The sequence below is a fragment of the Uloborus diversus genome, chromosome 6 (genome assembly GCF_026930045.1).
Source record: "Uloborus diversus isolate 005 chromosome 6, Udiv.v.3.1, whole genome shotgun sequence".
NCBI classification, from domain to species: Eukaryota; Metazoa; Arthropoda; class Arachnida; order Araneae; family Uloboridae; genus Uloborus; species Uloborus diversus.
Window position 1 is genome coordinate 54,945,823 of NC_072736.1, and position 19,804 is coordinate 54,965,626.

At 33.1% G+C, this 19,804-nt stretch overlaps 1 protein-coding gene across 3 annotated transcripts in view; it reads left to right on the top strand.

Annotated features, from left to right (window-relative positions):
- Window positions 1-19,804, top strand: part of LOC129224722 (uncharacterized) — a 140,251-nt gene that overhangs the window by 11,307 nt on the left and 109,140 nt on the right. The window lies entirely within an intron of this gene.

Here is a 19,804-nt window from a genome sequence, read left to right on the forward strand (position 1 = left end):
CTCAAAATAATGTTAGTTTTCCTTATTTCCTTCTAAAATATGAGTTGATTGAGAAATGGTGAAAGCGAAAACTCTGGATTAACAAACTTGGATAACGTTATACAAAGTAAAAATTTTTATTGTTTTGTATGAATTTGAAAGAATATGAGTATTTTTAATCTTAAATTAATTTAACTAACCATATTTTACGGCAGCATTTAGTTGAAATGGACAGTATGCAAAATATTTTCTTGAATATATTATCGTAGAACAAAATGAAAAATGTTTAACCGAGAAAGAATTTGCTTTATTCCTTTTATTCTCAGCTGAAAGGTTTCGCCAAATTTGTTTAGGGTTATAGTTTTAGTATTGTGCGAGCAAAGTAGCCTTGGCGAGATTTAGCGTTTTTAGTTAAACCATTTTTTAATTTTTATCATGAGTGGAATAAAATGGTAGTAAGATTACAGAATTCGATCAGTAAAAAGAAATAATGGTCAATCAACTGAAAAGAAAACTACCACCATATATCCGTAAGAATTTTGTAGATGATTTGCATAACATGACATAATTAAATCGTAACTCAGAAATTAGAAACATCGAAACAGAAAAATTTTAAATTAAGCGATTTGGGAATTCGAGAGAAATAACGCAGCTACAAATGCAAAACAATAAGCGCTAGCCAAGCAAGGCAAAGAAGTATCATCTTCTTTCGATAATAATTTTTAATGTCATATTGAATTTTCTAGCATTAATTGTTGTTCTTGTCAGGCCACAATTATTATTTAGTTTTATCAAGAATTGATAAATATCGAATTCAACATCGTGGAAATAGCTGCTTAGAACTACGAACTACGTAGTTTGCATTAATCTTTGACGTTTAGTAATGCTTCTTGAATTCTCATTTCTTTCTACGTGGGCCAGAATATCCACAAGACTTTGAAAATTAATTTAAAAAGAATAAAGCGAAAAATATCATACATACGAACAAAAATCACAACACTTTTAGCATTTTCTTCGTTACCACATGCGTTTGTTTTAGTTTTTTAAGTCGGCCATTAGACAGTGACTGCAGTGCCCCCTATAGTTCGTTGGAGTTGCGAATTGTTAGCGTAGGATATTGCAAGAGTTAAAAATGTGTGTAAATATTTATAATTATTATTTTCCTATAATCAGTTTGTAAATTTATTGTCAACTGTTGTTAATAATAATAAACATAAATAAGTAAATATTTAATATTTTTATTTTTTAAATGTTTTTGTCTCTAAGTATTTCATCCTTTATTTAGTGTTATATAATACTTATAGAAAATAAAAAGACACAAAATATTTTCATTTAATAAAAAACTGAAGTTCAAAATTGTTTTAAAATACATTATCAAACAATGTATGAAACTTAAAAGCAAAATATATAGAGAGTAAACCTTACATATTAGAAAATTCTTTATATTATGTAGTCACATAAGTTTTTATCTAGTCTATTCATTGGTCAGAACAGGATACGAGAGTTCAAAATTTGACAAAATGCAGTTATATATTCGGGAAAAATAATTTCTTAGGGAAACATTTACTGTACAATTGAAACTGACGCAGTATAGGTTACAAACCCTTCAACGTATGTTTTATTTAGTGTATATGTTTTATATTGAAGAATCTTCCTTTAAAATACATATGATGCTTCTCCTGCATTTTTTACCCGCATTCACATGTGCCCCCCCCCTCTAGGGGTACATGTGAGCAACTGCAGAAGTTTTTTAAAAAATATCATAAAGTAAAGAAGTATATATATTTTTTAAATCCCAAAAAATCCGTGAGACAAAGAAAAGTGTATTCAATCATGGGGACACTTTTGCGTTGAGAAATTGATAATATTTTTTGAAAAATAAAGAAAGAAAAAAATGTTCACAAGTGATCCCTTTTTCCTTACTTAAAACTTCAATATAAAACGTGACCAATAAATTTTCTTTAGCTATAAAATTGTTATTCTTTCTTCAATGATTTGCGATTTCTTCATTTGCTTAGGTGATTTCGAAAAAAAAAGGGGGGGGGGGAAGGTATATCAGTTTGGAAAAAATAAACACATTTTGTTACAGGTCATGTATTTCGATGTTATCATAAAGACTGCTTCACCTGGGAAGGTTATGCTAATGTTGAAATTCATGACCTGTAGCCAGAAACCATACGATAAAATACGAAACAAAACGAGTAGATAATTATTATCAGTAACATCAAGGATTTAATTTACATAGGAACTCACGGGATTTAAGCTTCAGCCATTCTTTTCGATTTTAATGATTTTTTTAAATAATCGACAAAATTCAGACCTGTTTACAGATTTAAATAAGTTCTGAAGGCTATAGAGCTTCCGAACTTCTTTTACTTGAAATTAAGTTATGAAAAAAAATAATCATAATTTTTTTACGTCTTTTCTTTCTAAGAAAAACAATCGCATTCGTGTCTTTTGTTTGTAATTAACAGAAGTAAACATGTACATTTTCAATGTCTACTCTTTAAGATATGTTTTTTTTAAAGTAACTTGAAAAAAATCAGCGGTACACGTTTTGTGGTCACGAAAAAAATTCGTGGGGATATCTGACGGTTCCCCCACGGTATAAAATGATCACAATGGTGAAAAAGTGCTAAATTTGTTGCTTCGTTTTTGGAGAATAAGGAAATTACTTCTTTTTTACATGGATTTTTGCGTGCGGTGCGATTGTGTGTACTATTCGGGTTCGTTATTTTGAAAAAAAAAATAATAAATAATAATAATAATCTTCATTTGATTTATCTCGAATACGGTTTAGCTGGGCTGTTGTTCCAAATACACATTTCAACACCATTTCATTGGCATACATTTCATTTTCTGTCACATTTTTCTTCCCGGCTGAAATAGTACTACACTCTTTCGGTTAAATTTACATAAGATAATCGAAATATTAGGTCGAGCAAAGAGTAATATCGTTTTTTTTTCAAGCAAATAAATTTGTAACAAAATTTTATTTTTAATCATTGATATATTAATTACTTTAGTTAATCAACTATCTTTTGTTATTTGTTCACACCTTATTTCACAATATTCGCTCACAAATTTTCAACACCTTATCGATCAAAATTGGTTTTGAAGAAAAAAAATCCCGAGATTTCATTTTAGATTTCTTCAAGTTTTTTTCTCTCATGATGATTAGAATAAAGAAAAATCAGATGATGCAATGTCAGCCGATTATAGTGTGCGAGACAACCTTACAGCAACTCCGTGTTTTATTTTTCTTCCTTTGGTTCGTCTTCAGCAATGTGACGTTGCATAATCTTGTTTTAGAATTGTGTCTTTTCTGTTAACAATCGCTGGAATTTTCTTTTCTGGCATCGCACCATCTGATTTCCTTTTGTTCCCGTCGTTACAACACTTTCCTTGTGACAAAATGAAAAAAAGAAAAAGAAAAAACCCTTGAAAATTTGACTGATATCCACAATGCCATCTTGAATTATTTTTCTCCAAAACCGATTGATTTTTAACCATCAGGGATTGACAATTTTGCAAATTAAATGGCAAAAAAGTTATTAATAGCGAGGATAATTACACAATTGATTAAAAATAAATGCTTGTTAAAATTTATTTGTTTCAAAAAAAAAAAAAAAAAGATTACTTTCCGATCATTCCCCTGATATACAGAGGTGTGAATAATTGTGATTTTTTCAGTTTTTCGTGAATAATTTCATATATACTTGCAATATTTTATGAAGAGTAATTTGGTTTGCTGTTCCAATCAATATTTCACTCTTTAAGAGTATTTTTGGAGACATAATTTTGTTTAATATATTGGCATTTTTAGAAAGGAAAAAAAAATGATCAAAAGTAATGAAATTATTTGCATTGCATAAAGAATGAGTTCAATTAACAATAAAATTTAAAACAAGATTTTAAAATTATCTGTTTGCTGTCCTAGTATTTTTTTTTTCTTTCCTTCGATTGGTATCAGTTTCATTTCATCCTTTTAGCAATTCTTTTCGCAGTTTTGATTAGTTTATAATTGGAAGATTTTTTTCTTTTCGCAAAGGACTTACTGCATTATCATGAGTGAAACAAGTGATTTTTTTTCTAGAAAACTATCTGCGATCAAGTGCCTCATCCGAGAAAACCACTATAAGCAACAAGAAATTGCTAAAAAACTGAAAATCGTGCAAGCAGCTGTGTGAAGAATAAAGAGATCTTTGGATTTCAAATGTGAAAATATAAATTTTTAGAGTAGGGAAACGCAGTAGGAAAAGTAAATTTACTAATTTACTACAAGGATAGGAAGAAAATTAATTCATTTTACTAAAGTCAACAGACAAACAACTGATCATGAACTAAAAATATCTCTATAAGCGTAAGGAGCAAATGTGTATGATTTAACTATCCGTAGAAAACTCATCTCAGTTGAACTCTGTGCTCATTGCCCTCGAAAAAAGGCTAACATCACATTTGCTTTGGCAAAGAGCTTTGCTTGGGCAAAAATTGTGCATGAACAATTTGTAAGTAGGATCAAAGTGAGAAATATTAATTTTCTTTTAATTATTCAGTTGAGTTAAAGTTGTTCATTCCTTTTCCTGAAATCATATTTATTGCATACTGACTAAAAATTCAGAACTGTTTATAAATGCTGCTAAAACTTCTTTAGGAGAATATTTCTCAACAAATTACATGCATTAAGGTATTTTTTTTGTCCTTTAGGAATAGTTTTCCGATGAATAATTTTTTTAAATATCGAAACAAAGCAGTCAGTTTGTCAGGAGAAGTACCCGTAAAGAATTTCTCCTGAATTGCATAGCACAAGCGGTTAAACATCCTACCCAAGTCCTGTATTGAAGTATAATTTCCGCTCAGAGTGCTGGATGTTTATACCTTGTGAAAGGCATTACCTAATTATCAACATAAAAAAGTATTTGAGCAAAGGTTCCACAATTAAAAGATTTGTTTCTAAATGAAAACTTCATATACATGATGGGTGATGGAGCTCTGTGTCTTAAAGCTGTATCTGTGACCAAAGCTTTGAATAAAAATAAATATAAAACACTTTCATGGCATGGAAACATTCCAGATATGATCTCAAAAGAGAATATTTGAACTACTTTAAAGAAAAAGTTAAAGAAATCGAATTTCACAAACAAGAATTGTCTGACAGAAGGACTCGTCCAAATTTGGCACCATGACGAGGAAATACAAATAAATAGCCAAAAACTTATAAAAAGTATGGCAAGACGTTTCAAATATGTAAAAAAAAAAAACAGGGCGATGCACTCTCAGCATCAAATGTAACGATATTTTTTTAAAAAAAAGTACTATTTCCTTAACATAACAAGAATTAACTGCAATTTTCAATTATTCTGATAATTTTCACACCTCTATATTCGTAGGCTGTCCTTCAGAGATCGAATGAGACACTCCTGCTGTAAGATTTTAGTTATTTCTTTAATGAATTTCGAAATAGAACTAAGTTGGTAAAGAAGAACACTCCAGGATTTTTTTTCAATGATAATGTATCCCAGTAGCACTTTTATAATGATACAAGTAATGTAACGAAACCTTGGAGCGTTGTTTTGCTGAGTGATGTGGTCAACTATTTTTCTCGTGGGGCTGTAAAACTTTTTCATTGATTCTGTTTCTTTCATTTTAAAAGATGCGCTGTCGTTTCTCCTAATTGTGTTACAAAACTATTTGTTTCCTTCTTTGATAATAGTTCTTTCAAAGGAATAATGATTGCTCTTTTTTATCCATCGTGTGATAAAAGCTATAGTTGCAAGAACGCAATTGCAACTGTTCTCTTCATAATTGCATGGCTGTTGTAAGGGAAGTTAGACAAACGAGGAAATTATTTCCCGCTTTTTATTCCGTAAACTATTGGTTGCTGGCTTTTAATTTGCGTCGTAGCTGACCTTCTTTCAGCTGCCCAGTAACGTAACCTTCGTTTGATCTTGAGGTATATTATCGGGAAACATGGAGTAGAAAAAAAAAGTTAAATGGGACGTTCATTTTTATACCAACTCTTAGCTATATATTTATCACAGTAGAAATTGGATAATTAAATTTTTTTTGCGACAAACGCGCTTTAAACTTTGCCTTTCGGTGATTTTTTTTTAATTCACACTGTGGAACTTGCACTGTTTTCTTCCTCATAATTTAACAACACTTTCGATTGCAATGTTTCTATACTTCGTATAGGTAGGCTTGCCGAACTTCTAAAATGTTCATTCGGAGTACCAAAATGCCCCCCCTCCCCCCCACATTCAGTCGCGACTATTCAAAAGGGTACGCATCATTGGCTGGATTTTGGAGTGATTTACATGATAGTTCATTGTGAATGCTATGAATAAATAGCTACTAATTATAAACTTAAACCCAGGGGTGATAATAAATGACGCATCAGGCAGATAAAGAAGATACTTAAGTAAAAAGAAACACTTCGAATAAGAAACAAAAATTTTAACAATATTTAAAATTTTTTTTCATTGACTGAAAATTTTTAGAAAGGCTTTTTTGAATTTAATCTGGCTGTAAAAATTTTCACAAGTTAATCCGATATTAATTTTAGATGTCAATGTTAAAATTGACAAATAATTATCTATATATATATAAATGGCTACTTCTGTATGTAAGTATAGTCCTAAATAATCCTTCACATTTAATTATTTAAACTTTTTGGTCATCTATAATCAAATTTATCTTTTACCGGGACGTGAAATATACCAGCCGGGACACCGGTACTTTGTCTGAAAACCGGGACGTTTGGCAAGCGAATCTATAGAAGTCTTGCCAGTTGGTATGCACCGAATATGCATTTGTGTTCTAGTTTCGGCTTATTCGCATAAATATCCGCCGTCAGTGGAGTACAAATTCTTCCCTTTAAGATAAAAGCATTTTCAAAAGGAAAAGCAAATACTTTCATAGGCACATAAATGGCAGTATGTACAAAAGTGGGTTTTAGAGTTAATTGTAGAAACACATGATTTCCCACCAACACAAACCTTTCGTTAAAAAAATCAATTCACAAAGTATTCAGTAAATTAATAAAAAATGTAGAATTCAAATGGTAACCAAAAATATTTTTTCTGTTTTTCCCGCCAAAAATGGTTAAATGGTATTTTAAATAACATAAATTGAGTAAATTTGGTGGTGGAAGCATGCGCTGCCGTGGGAGCAGTATTCGCAAATTCTTCTTCTTCTTCATTTATTTTTATTAATTAATTATTATTATTATTATTATTATTATTTTGCTTTTTGTCATTTATTGTACTTAAGCTTTACCGCACAAGCTTGTTTATTTGGGTTACGAAGAAAATAAAGCTCGAATTAAACGTCTAATTCCAACATTTCCCTATTGTTTGCATGGAACACAAAACGCGTTTCTTTCGAATATCTGAAAAATTAATTTCTGCCGATAATGTGCATTACCTTCCCACGGCAGTTTGCTTGTACCTTTTGTGGTAATCTAGTGTCGTAATCAAATTATATTTAAAGACATTGAGTCGATCAATCAATGCGAAGGCTACATGCTTAGAATAAGGCCTTAATTCATCATCATAACTATTACACATTCCGCTGTGTTGGTGAAAAGTTATTATTGTACTTCACACTTCGGTAATCACTATTAAACAGAGTTTATGATTACAACTTGCAAGCATCCTTCAAACACATGTCATCGTGACCTACAGTGATGACTGGGCCACGCTTAGTGTTTGCTTTGATGAAAAAGTTATAAAATGGCTTACAGAAAAAACGCCCTTTTTTTTAGAGGCAATAACTCAATGAAATGAACGTACGCGTCACCTGAAGCAGATTTTTTTTTTTTTTTTTAACCTTCTATAGCACGTCCGTGTTCCGGAAAATATTATTAATACACGAACAGATCGCTGAATGCAATGCTCTGTTTCTTCGAATTCTTGGGTGAAGAGCGAATTTCGTGAAAGTTGCATTTAGAATTTGACATTTTGGAATAAAAGGATGTAAATGAATGTTTTTTTTTTTTTCTTTCGACAAATATTTACACGAAGAAAACTGTTTGCCTAGTAATCGAGCAGGACGAAAAAATTCACTTTTTCCTTTGTGTGTGTAGTATTCAATAACATTTGTTAAACAGCTAACGCCATTTTTTTTTTTTTTTTTTTTTTTGGTACTTACTATGAAGTGTGCAAAAGATCTAGAAAATATTTCACGATAAAACTACTTTGCATTTAATCTAGAAAATATATTCAAGCTTCAGCATTTAAACTCATTATTATTTCCTTGCATTATTTATGAGTATATTTTTTTCCGAAATGCATTACAATAGAAATGTAAAAAACAACCGGTCGAAGAATTCTTTGAAAAATCTAGGATTTTACTATTGTTTGCCTGCACGATGCATATACCAAGGAACTTGGGGTAGGTTACTGACCTGTAGGAATTTCTATGATAAATAAACAAATCACATTCGTCTGCTTGGCATATTGGAGGTGTGACGATCGGCGGGGGTTGACTACTTCTGCAGATTCCGAGGTAATCAAAAGGGCATCAGCCTGCAATCAAATGCGCATTTTTAATTTGTTTCGTAGTAAAGTAACAAAATAGAGAGAAGACTTATAAGTGTATTTTTGTTTTTATTACAACCGAGGGAGACTGCAGAAAATACACAAAGAAATGATTATTGTTTTCGGATGAAAACTTCTGATGCTCATTTATTTTTTAGAATCAGTAGCTTGAAATATACTTTTTTGATGGAAAGAAAAGGGATGTACGTAAGTGTCTAAATTAAAAATTTGGAGAAGCCTAGTACAAACGATAGGAGAACCTCTCACCTGTTTCGTTGCAAGAGCTTACTAGTAACTCTGGTAGGTGCTGCTAAACAGTATGATTTACAGAAAAATTTTAATGAAAGTTCACCAAAGGTCTTAACTTTAAGTGTGTTTTACACAAAACTTCAAGTAATCCACTTGCATCCCTTTTCTTCTCGCTGCCCCATCTAAAGCTTTGCAGTCAAGTGTCCATACTTGGGACAGTTTTGAACTTATACCTTTAGCAGCATATCAGTTATGTGTTTTCAATTTGAAAAATTTTCCCCTTATATACAGGTATTCGATAAATCCTTCACACATTTTAGAAATTCGTAGAAAAGCAACTAATTTTTGTATTAAATTGCGGTTTACGCCATAATACCTCTCAGATTCAAGAACTTTTTATTACAAAAAATGAATTATAAGTAATTTACATTGACGGCTGTATTGCAAGAAAAACAAATTCTTACTTTGACGATACATTGATTACTTTTAGCTATGTAGTCAACTCTCAATAACTCGAAGTACCAAGAGACTGGCTAAAACGTTCGAGATATTTGTAGTTCGAGTTATGGGAAGTTTTCACAAGTCTCAAGAGTTTAGGACCCGATGAAAACTTTGAGATAAAGAAATATTTAAGTTATAAGCTTCGAGTTATCGAGATTCTACTGTATTAATTTTTTTACCCTTTGTTATTTTGTACGACGTCATAAAAAGTTCTTGAACCTGTGAATTTTTATGGCCAAACTGCATATCGATACGACAATTTTTTGCTTTTCTATGAATTTCTAAAATGTGTCAAGGACTTTTCGGACAACCAGTTTCTACAGTAGGACGTCAAAATCCGAACTAATTGAGGCCATAGGTAGTTCAAATTTTCAAAAATTAACCAAGTAAATACCGTATAGGAAATAAGTATATCATTTAATCAAATAAAGTGGTTATACAATATGAATGAATATAACAGACATAATACCTGTGCACATAACGCTGTGTAATTGCATGTTTTAACAAAAATTAATTCTCTTGTTTACGGAACATAAATGAAAAAAGAATAATATTTACAGTAGTGTATGTTGTCTGTGAGGAACTATTATACAGTAATTAAACAAAGAAAACTGAATGAACTCCTGGAAAACACACCGACTTCTCACAAAGAATGTTGAATTAATTTCTGTAATGAAAAACTGACTAACTTACTTTTAAAAATCCCCGGTTTTTGCTTGTGAATGCTTGAAAGTGTGTGTTCGAGGGTTTTTTTTTTTTTTTCTTTTCTTGCTGTATGTATGTATGTATGTGTGGAGAGAGTGAAAAAAATATTTCGCTTTTATTTTATCAAGTTTGCTTGATTTTTCTTAAAACGTTTTAGTTTTTAATTTGTTGATTGAACGTAGACTTAATTTTGTAGGATATCTTACTGTTGTTTCTGGGGTTAGATGTCTTATGTGCTCTGAAGCGACGATATGTAAGACAACTTTTGCGATTCCATCATTGTCGATTTATGTAAAAAAGGGAATTGATTTTATAAAACTTAGTTCCTATATTTTATATTTATTCTCAAAAAGAAAAAAAAAACTATTAAAAAAAAAACTATCATTAGAGAATGTTTAACAAAAGTTTGTTTTGCAAAACATGAAATCATCGATTACATTTTCCAATTTAAAAACAACATAAAATTATCTCAAACATTTAAATAAATAATAATTAACGTAATTCAGGAAGCTTAATTGTTCAAATGAATTAGCATCAAATGCCACACAGTTCCTGCATAGTTTATTCCCAGCTATAAGAACGGAATTTTAAAATTATATTAAGCAGCTTAGCTCGACTGGTCTGTCTTTATCACGGTTTCGTTCTGTTAGAAATGAAGATTATGACACACTCACTACTGCCCCACATGGTCAATCTTGCGCTAGTTCGCCTGCTATGCTCTAATAAATCCGACTCGAGTCCGAAAGGAATATTCGGAGAAACATGTTCCTTAATAGCAAATTAACGTCTTCCTTTTGAGGGGAAAAAAACTCGCTTTCAGTGTCGTTTAATGGATTTTTTCTATGTTAACTCAATTAAATTAAAATAGCAGTTGCCGATATCTCGTTTAGTTTTTCGTTTCTCTAATTACCCAACTTAATACTCTGCTTCAGCTGGTTTTAATGATAATTTCAGTGCGTTCATAGCGAATAGTGTCATTGCTTTCGTAAGTTTTGCTCCAATTGTTCTGTATAAAATGAAGATATAATTTCACTAATAATTATGTACTCATCACATATCAAACCTGTCATTTCAAAATTTTCTGGGTTGGAGGGGGGACAGAATACTCAATACAAATTATACCAAAAAAAAAAACGACAAAAACCATGCCCACATATCGCACACCTAATACAACACCGCCACAGTCAAAAATCGTCGATTTTGAGTTATATACTTGTCCTGGTGCATTTTTATTAGTTCTATAAAAATGCAAGACAGCCAAAAACGAAAGAAAAAAAGTTTCAACCTTATTTTTGAGATGTAGCAGTGTGTTACTATAGGAATCAAGCTAAGGCGCATTACATTAAAATTGATTTTTCGAAAAGTAGTTTTTGGAGATGTGGCAGTGTTGTACTAGGAGTGTAATACATGCAAATTCTTCATTGATTTCTCATTTGATGTCTCAAAGACAAAGGATGTGGCCCTTCTGACCCCCCTAAGTGACGGGTCTGACCTTGAAAGCGTTTCAACTGTCAGTTTTCATTTCAGAAAACATGATTAAAAGTAGGCTTGCCAGATTTCTGAAATGATCAACCGGGACACCATAATGCACCCCCCCCCCCTTCCCCCAGCTTTGCGAGTATTTTAAAAGGTTACATACCCCTAGCTGGTTTTTAGATTGCTTGATAGGGCAATTGATTCTGAATGCTATGAATAAATGGTTACTAATTATGAATCTTAAGCAGATGTAATAAGAAATGACACAAGCAAATAGACATTTTTTTCTTATATGTTAATATTTACAAGTTACTTTTGTTTGAAGAAGCACTTTGAAAGAGGAATAAAAAATTGAACAATATTAACATTTACTTTTCATTGGCTAGGACTTTTTTTAGAAAGTCGTATTCTGATTTTAATCTTGTTAGTCCCTCACTAATTAATCCAATATTAATTTTACGAGTCCATGTTACAAACGACAAAGAAATTATACTACATAAGCCTTCACAGGCTTATTATTTTTAGGCTTTTTTGGTCATCTATAATCAAATACATCTTTTACCGAGTGCCGGGACACCGGGATTTTGTCGGAAAACAATGGGAATGTCCCGTTCAAACCGGGACGTCTGGCAAACCCAGTAAAAAGTAATCCTCGTGAGGATGACAAAATTATAAATTTCTGCTTCGTCCTCTTTGAATTGTTCCTTGAAGTTGAACGAGGACATTGCTGCTTTTTTGCTAAAGAAGCTGCTCGAAGTGCTGCTGTGGCAAGATAAATGGAGTAAAAACAGCTTTTCTTCCGTAACTACTTTGAGCACATTGTCAAGGTGCGACAAAGAAGCATTTCTAATAATACGCCAACTTGTACTACTGACAAGTGCATCCACTAATAAGAGTTCACTCTCATCGTTGAAGTTTCTTAAGGCGTATTTAAGGGTAATTCTGCCATGGGCGAGTTTAATTTATTAATAACTAATTAAAAAGTAACTTATTAAAACAAGCAGTAACTGCAAATTTTTTTTTTTTTTTTTTTTTTGCATTTTTGTTATTTATTGTACGTTAGGTGTTTTGCACAAGTTTGTTAATTTGGATTCCACTGAAAAAGAACCGCGATAAAAACATCTAATTAAAACATTTCCCTATAGTTGGAAAAATTTCCAAAACACGTTTCTTAAACTATCTCGATAAATTATTTCTGCAGCTACTGCCGTTTACCTGCCTACGGCAGAATTATGATTGAAAATTGTCTTCCATTATCCTTATTTTGTACACTTTCACATCCATATTTTTATTAGCATATAAAGAGATACAGTAGGACCCCGATTTAACGAACCTCTATTTAACGAATTTCGCGATGTAGCAAATTTTTCTTTTTCCCTGACTAAAATGAAGGCAAAACCCCTATTTACCGAAAAACAAAACCCGAATCAACAAATTATTTTAACAACAGATTTTTTTTTTTTTTTTTGTTAATTTGAGTTTGGAAATATTGGATTGTTTTCCAAATTATTTATTCATCTTGTACGAAGCAGAAATAGACTTTTCTTGGAATCAGCAATGTTTGCGAGCAAGGGGCAACCAAAGGGGCCTGTTGCAGAAAGTGAGAATGAAACTCATTAAAACTTACTGTTACTTTTACTAATGCTTTACACGGAATGGAAAGTGTAAAATCATATCTCATGCAGCAGGCTGTAAATCAGACAGTATTTTCTTCTGTTCATAAAGTGGAAAGAGAACTATATCTCAGTCAAGTATCAAGAAAATTGTCAAAATCTATTTTTCAGCACAATAAATTTCAAATTACCTAGTGTGTAATAAGTCGTGGAATGTTGAATGAAAAGTGTACACTTTCTAATTATATATATTTTTGTGCAGTTGCTTATTGGGGCTTTTAGATGAAGTAAGTGCAATTAAAAAAAAAACCACACCCCGATATTACGAATAACCCCGATTTGACGCATAAAAATTTCGGTCCCGATGAATTCGTTAAATCGGGGTCCGACTGTACTCACGATTTGCTGAAAGCAGCATCTAAAAAAAAAGTTCAATATAGTGACCCCTCGTTAAATCACACTTTTCGGTGGACAGCAAAAAAACACGATATATCCGAAAATGCGATATAATCGAGGTCATAAAAGTAATGATTTGTTTAATGTCCAAATAAATGATATGTGCGCTTTGCAGCAAATTCAGTTCATCATATTGGGACTACTTTTCTTTAGTAAAAACAAAAAAATAATTTACTTTATTAATTATTCTCTTCGATGGAAAAAATAATTTTAAATGTGTCGATTGTTTTCTGGCAAAATAAGAATCAAAAGTTGCACCCTAAACTACAATAAGTTCTAATGAATGTTAACGAAACATACCATGTTTTAGATCCATACCATGATCCATTCCATTTTAGCTCATTAAAAGAATATACTTTTCCTCGGAGATACGAACGTTTTCCATCAGTGGTTCAGAATTTTAAGCAACATGGTTGTTTTTCTTTTAACTTTTCGGGAGACAATGGAAAAGCGCGATATATCCGAAATCTCGATGTAACGAGGCGCGATGTAACGAGGGGTTGCTGTATTTAAAAGCATATTACATACTGCCTCAGTTAAAATTGAATTGCGTTTTGTGCCGTAATTAAATACTTTTCCTTCCATCATATTTTACGAGACTGATAAATAACTGAATATTGAAATGTAAAGAATATATGAGTAAAGAACTGAAACGTGACATTTTTCCACATTTAAAACACAATTTTTTGGAGATAAATGAAAACTCAAAGAAATTGCTCGCCCTGAGGAAAATCCTGTACTTCTTCCTGAATGTATAAAGCAGAAAATTGCAGTTACTTGATTTTCTGTTAGTTTCTGCGAAGTCTCTTTTGCAAATCTGCGACTTGTTTCTTTATGGGCAGTCAAGTGTTAAATGTTTTCGTATGTTTCCAAATATTAGGACTGAGAAACTCGTTTGTTGAGAATGGCTTCGTTCTTAGAAAGACAAAGAAGGTAAAGATAGGTGCTGATTGCGTTGATTAAAAGCAATTTATTACATTTTCAGCGAATTTGCCCTTTTGTTTCATCTTTAATTGAAAGACCAAGATTCGTAAAAGAACTTTTTGTTTCTTCTCTGATGGCTCAGTTTTCTCTTTTTGACGTCGGAATATCTCTAGGTGAAGAGGGTTCACGCTAGGACGCGGGATTGCTCGATTCCCCTGCCGATATTTCTATATAAGATCTCACTCAATAAAAAAAAAAAAAAAAAAAAAAAAAAAACCTTTGCGTACTGCTCCCGCTATTCCAAGTTTGGATGTCTGGATATGTATATTATGAGGCATAGGGCTAAGACCGTTCGGTCGATTTTCATGAAATTTCATAAATTAATTTGCAGCATGAGTGTGAGCACTTTGAAGCGTTTTTTTGAACATTCGATTTTGTTCTTTTTCAATTCCAGTTTTAAGCTCATTTTTCACATAAACATGTTAATTTGGGAAAGAAATACTGCATGCAGTTTTAAATTTTAAATCATTAGAAAACTTGGAATTTTCTACTTAAGATGAAGTTTGTTTGAAGTTTCTACGAGCATTAGGAGGGCTATGAGAATTGTTTCTGTTGTATGCATTAGGCGGCAATAAAGAATGTTTCTGAAGACGGGAAATTTCTTCGTGATATTATTTTTCTCCAGAAAAATTTATTCTATACGTAGAATATTGTAAAGTTTCAGTCTTTTACTCATATATTATTTATATTTCAATATTCAGTTGTTTATCGGACAAAATCAGTATTCTCATATACTGATATTACGACCTTTACATTGGTGTTACAATTATCAATCGATGTTTCAGATCAATCGATAGTATAATCTCCAAAATGTTTTTAAAAGTATCGACAAAACTATTTTCAGCCTTTTTTCCCCATTCAACGTAGAAAAAGAAAAGAAAAATAAATAAATAAAGAATTTAATAATTGCAACTATGTTGTCCCAATAAAAATGCATATTTTCATTTCCTTTTCACTCGTATACCAACGAAGAACACTTGAAATATGATTGCAAAATTAAAATGGTTGTAGGTTTTTTTCTTTTTTTTTCTCCTTCTGAATTTACCCCAAAAATGCAATCTACGGTGACTGGTTCCATCGTCTCAGACAGCGAAAACTGGTGTGTCATTTTCTGAGAATCAACCATGCAGAAAATTGTCTTGTTCTTGTCGTGCGGTCTTCCCCTCTATCATAAAAAGAAACGTCAAATATTTTTGGAACCTTGAGTTATAAATGAATCAAATTTTCTCAACTCTTCTATTAGAAAAAAAACACGTAGCTGTGGGAAAAAAAAATAAAATAATAATAATTTTTATATTAGTGTGATGTTCACGTGTTCGGCGCAAACAATAGCAGTGTTTTTCTTTTAGTTAATATTATTAAAGTTTTTATTGCAATTAAAACGATTAAATGATATACTATTCCAATTTTGGCCATATTTGATCATTTTGTCCGATATATAGCAGTTAAATAGTATCCACCAATCAAATAAACTCTAACACCTTAGAAAGTGGTATTTTCTATGATCTACATTTTTTTCTGGTTCTCTCCCTCTTCCCCCCTCCCCCCCCCCCGCATCATTTTTTTTTTTTTTCATTGTGACTAACTGATCATCTGTGACCGAAACTGGTATAACTATGGCAAAAACTGAAGCATTTACACCATTTATTTCATGAAAGAATTCGGAGCAGGCATAGGCGCGATAAAATGGGGAGGGGGGGGGGGGTGCAAGTGACGGCTCGACCCCCCCCCCCCCCTTTGATATGAGTCTTTCCTTGCTTTTAGTACTATTTTTTCGGCAACAATGCAAAAACAGTTCTTCTTCAACAATTAATGACCGAGTTATTAAAAATGTCTGATTTCAGGACTTTCGTCGGAGGGAAGGGGGTGCTTCATTCAAAATGAAAAACAGTTATGATATATGAAAAAACAGAACAAATGCGACAAAAAGTACATTTTAAAAACGGCATGACAAGTGACAAGGAGCGAGGGTAAGGTAAAGTGTGACACTTTGTGACAAGGGGTGGGGGATGGAGACGACATTCTTCATCATTTAGGGACAGTCCCATTCATCTTTTGAAGTTTTTTTTTTAAGTATTAATTATAAAAATTTATAAGCGCAAATATTTCGGGACAATCTGTATGACGGAAGAGGCAAAGAGGGGAAACTACTCTCTATCAAATTTCCGCGAAGCAGGAATCCTACCAAGCAGAGTATGAAAGTACGCGGAATAAAATATTAAACAACTACGAAATCGAATCACTTTTTTACTGTCATCCCAACTCGCTCCCCGGGGGAAAGGTAAGGTATTCTGCAGGTGCAATGTTTGTTTATATGTTTATTCAGAAAGCGATCCAGGAAAAAACGTTTCAACAGAAATATTTGCTTCTATATGTGCGCATAATAACCAAACAGAGAAAGAGACGCACTTTTCCCTCTCTCGTTTCCGTAACACTCGCAATCTGTCACGGCAAGTTGCTTTCAGCGCGTGGCCCTTCCGTAAATGCTGTTAGTAGAATATCGTTGGCTGTTACGCCCGGGGACTTGTGTTATGAAACTCAGTAAGAGACAGGTGGATTGCTTCAATGTCACTTGATTTCTGATGGCTCATGCGAGCACGGAACGTTGAAGCAGCATCAGACGGTGGAACGTTTACAAAGCACGAATTTCGACGCAAAATTGATGCCAAAAGGGACTGTTAAAATTAAGCTTCAGAACAAAAATAATAATAATGATAATAACATTAAATATCAATAATAACAATGATTTATTAATCTTCCGGCAAACAGCATGATTCACCAATCAGATGTATTTAAAAAATCTCTGCAAGCGTATTCCATAGATTGAAAATTGGAAATGCGGTCCAAAATTTTCGTCATGCTTTGAGCTTAAATAAAAATATAGCATCATGAAAAAAAAAGAAAGAAAGAGAGAAATCTCAATGGGGTTGTTTCCTTCAGTCAAAAGTTGTACTTTTGTCACTAAAATTGATAGAATAAGAAAAAATAAATAAATAAATAAATAACATGGACCCAGAAAATACTTTCATTTTCCCAACAGTTATTTTTTAATTAATTTTTAAAATGTCTGATCTTTGAAACAAGGCGTGGTCTTGATGACGTCACAAATGATGCACTTTGCTGCATTTTTCTACCGCAATTCCACGTTATGATAATCAAGAAGAAAATTGAAATCGCGCTCTACGCTTGCTACCAACCATATCGTTGCCAATACACGTGAGTAAAGATGCGAATTAAATATTTTGCTCTGTGAATGGCAACACAGAATGGCATTTCATCATTTGTTATGTCATCGGACAGAAGCATAAACATTGAAAGCGATCCGATTTAAGTAATTTTTTAAAAATATTAAACCTCAACAAATAGTTTAAAAAGTGGTCAGATCCTATGTTTTTAAACATGCTCTTTCAGAAAAAAATACTTTTAAAATTTTGGAAACGACCCCATTAAAAAAATATTGCATTTGAATACTTAAGGAAGGAAGAGAGGAGGGAGAATTTTTTCTAAATTAAATATCTCCGCTAATTAAAGTCGTGCAACTATGCAACTTATCCAAACACGGTGTCTGAAATATTTAACGAATGTATCGATACCTGTTTTGATGGTCAGTTCTCTTGCGTTCTCAAGGAGTTAGGATGATATAGATAGAAAGATACATACATAGATGCACCCAGATTTCAATAGTGTTGATCTATAAGAAATTATAAGGAAATATTTAGTCCAAATTGTCCCACACGTGACCATGAAATCTTCCACATACTTTTTTAAATCATTAAAAAAGCGTATTTAGGAAGTTTTGGAGTCAAGCTTTCCAAAAAGCGACACGTCATTAAAGATTCATGTGGACAAATGCAACCACTTTATTTCTTGACGTCTGCCTCAAGGCGACAACGCGATCATTACGTAAACACCCCAAAGATCTCATCAAAGACTTCGATTTATGTTTGTAAAGAAGCATGTTTTTTTCCTTTTTTTATGCATGAATGCCGTAATCCTGCTAAATCCCGCATCCTCTTTCGACGTCACATTCCGGAACAGAACAAGCTAACTGCCCATCCCGATCGCTAAAAGGTGTGTGCCGGGTAACGGTAGCGGGTGCAACTGACCTCCCCAAACTCGACTTTTGAATAAATATTTACGGCACTCAGCAGCGTTCTCGTTACCAAAGAAAACCAATTTCAGTATTCGAGGAATCCTGGAACACACACACCATGCGAATAGCGTGTTCGGATCACGTCTTTCGCAATATCGCGGTTCGTCTAGCATGCAGAATCTCGGTTAATATTTGTGTATTATACTCGCAACGATGCGCGCGTTGATTGATCGCTGCTAAAGGGAGTGCGCGGAACGAAAGTATCTTTACAGTCGAAGAAACATTCGTAAATAAAATTGATAGCTTTTAGCGTGCCATTTATGTGTACAGGTGTTGCAAACGTCTGAGTCAGCGCATATGACGCCAGAAATCAGTATTCCTGGCACGAGAGAGGGAGTGCTTTCATTCTCTCTGGGAATTTTATGGCAGGACTTAATTTGCATGGGAGCTCACGGGAGCTGAGCTCCTGCACTGTATTTATTTATTTGCAAAGAAGCTAAACAGCTTCACATACATATTGTGAGGCTCTGAGAAGTTGAGCTCCGACTCTGAGAATGTTTACTTCTGTTTCGGTAAATAGGGAAGGGTAATTGGCGCTAAGTTGAGTTGAGAAACTTTCTTAGTAGTTTTTCAAAAATATTCCAACTAAAATCCGAGACAATAACGCGTCTATTTTTCACTAAACTCCCCTGAAACATTTAAACATAGTCAAGGTCACAGCTCAACTAACCAGAGCTGCACTATAGAGGACTGCGCACAAAGCGCCTTTAGGGCGTCGGACTCGGGTAATCGAACGGTCCTGGGTTCGATTCCAGCCGGTGGAAGATCCTCCGTGTTCATTAATGGCACTGGAGAACGTTGTCGTGGTCACAAAGTCCTCCAAGTGAATCGATACTTCTGGGGGGTGCTGGACCAGGGATTGCTTGACCTTTCGACTGGATCAAGAAATTGGAGCTGTCTTTAGGGTCCATCCAACCGCTTAAACCACAAATAGTGGTACGGGACCCTGGAATGTCTCCGGACACACACAGGAAATATTTACAACACAAGATAAGAAAATAAAACTCAAGGCACTAATGGGAATCGAACCCACGACTTCCGGCTTAGAAGACGAAGCTTCTATCACAGAGCCACGGAGGCTTCAGCACTTCTTCTCAATTTTATTTAATTTTTCACATTTTGGATGGAGTTTTGAGTATTTAAGCTTG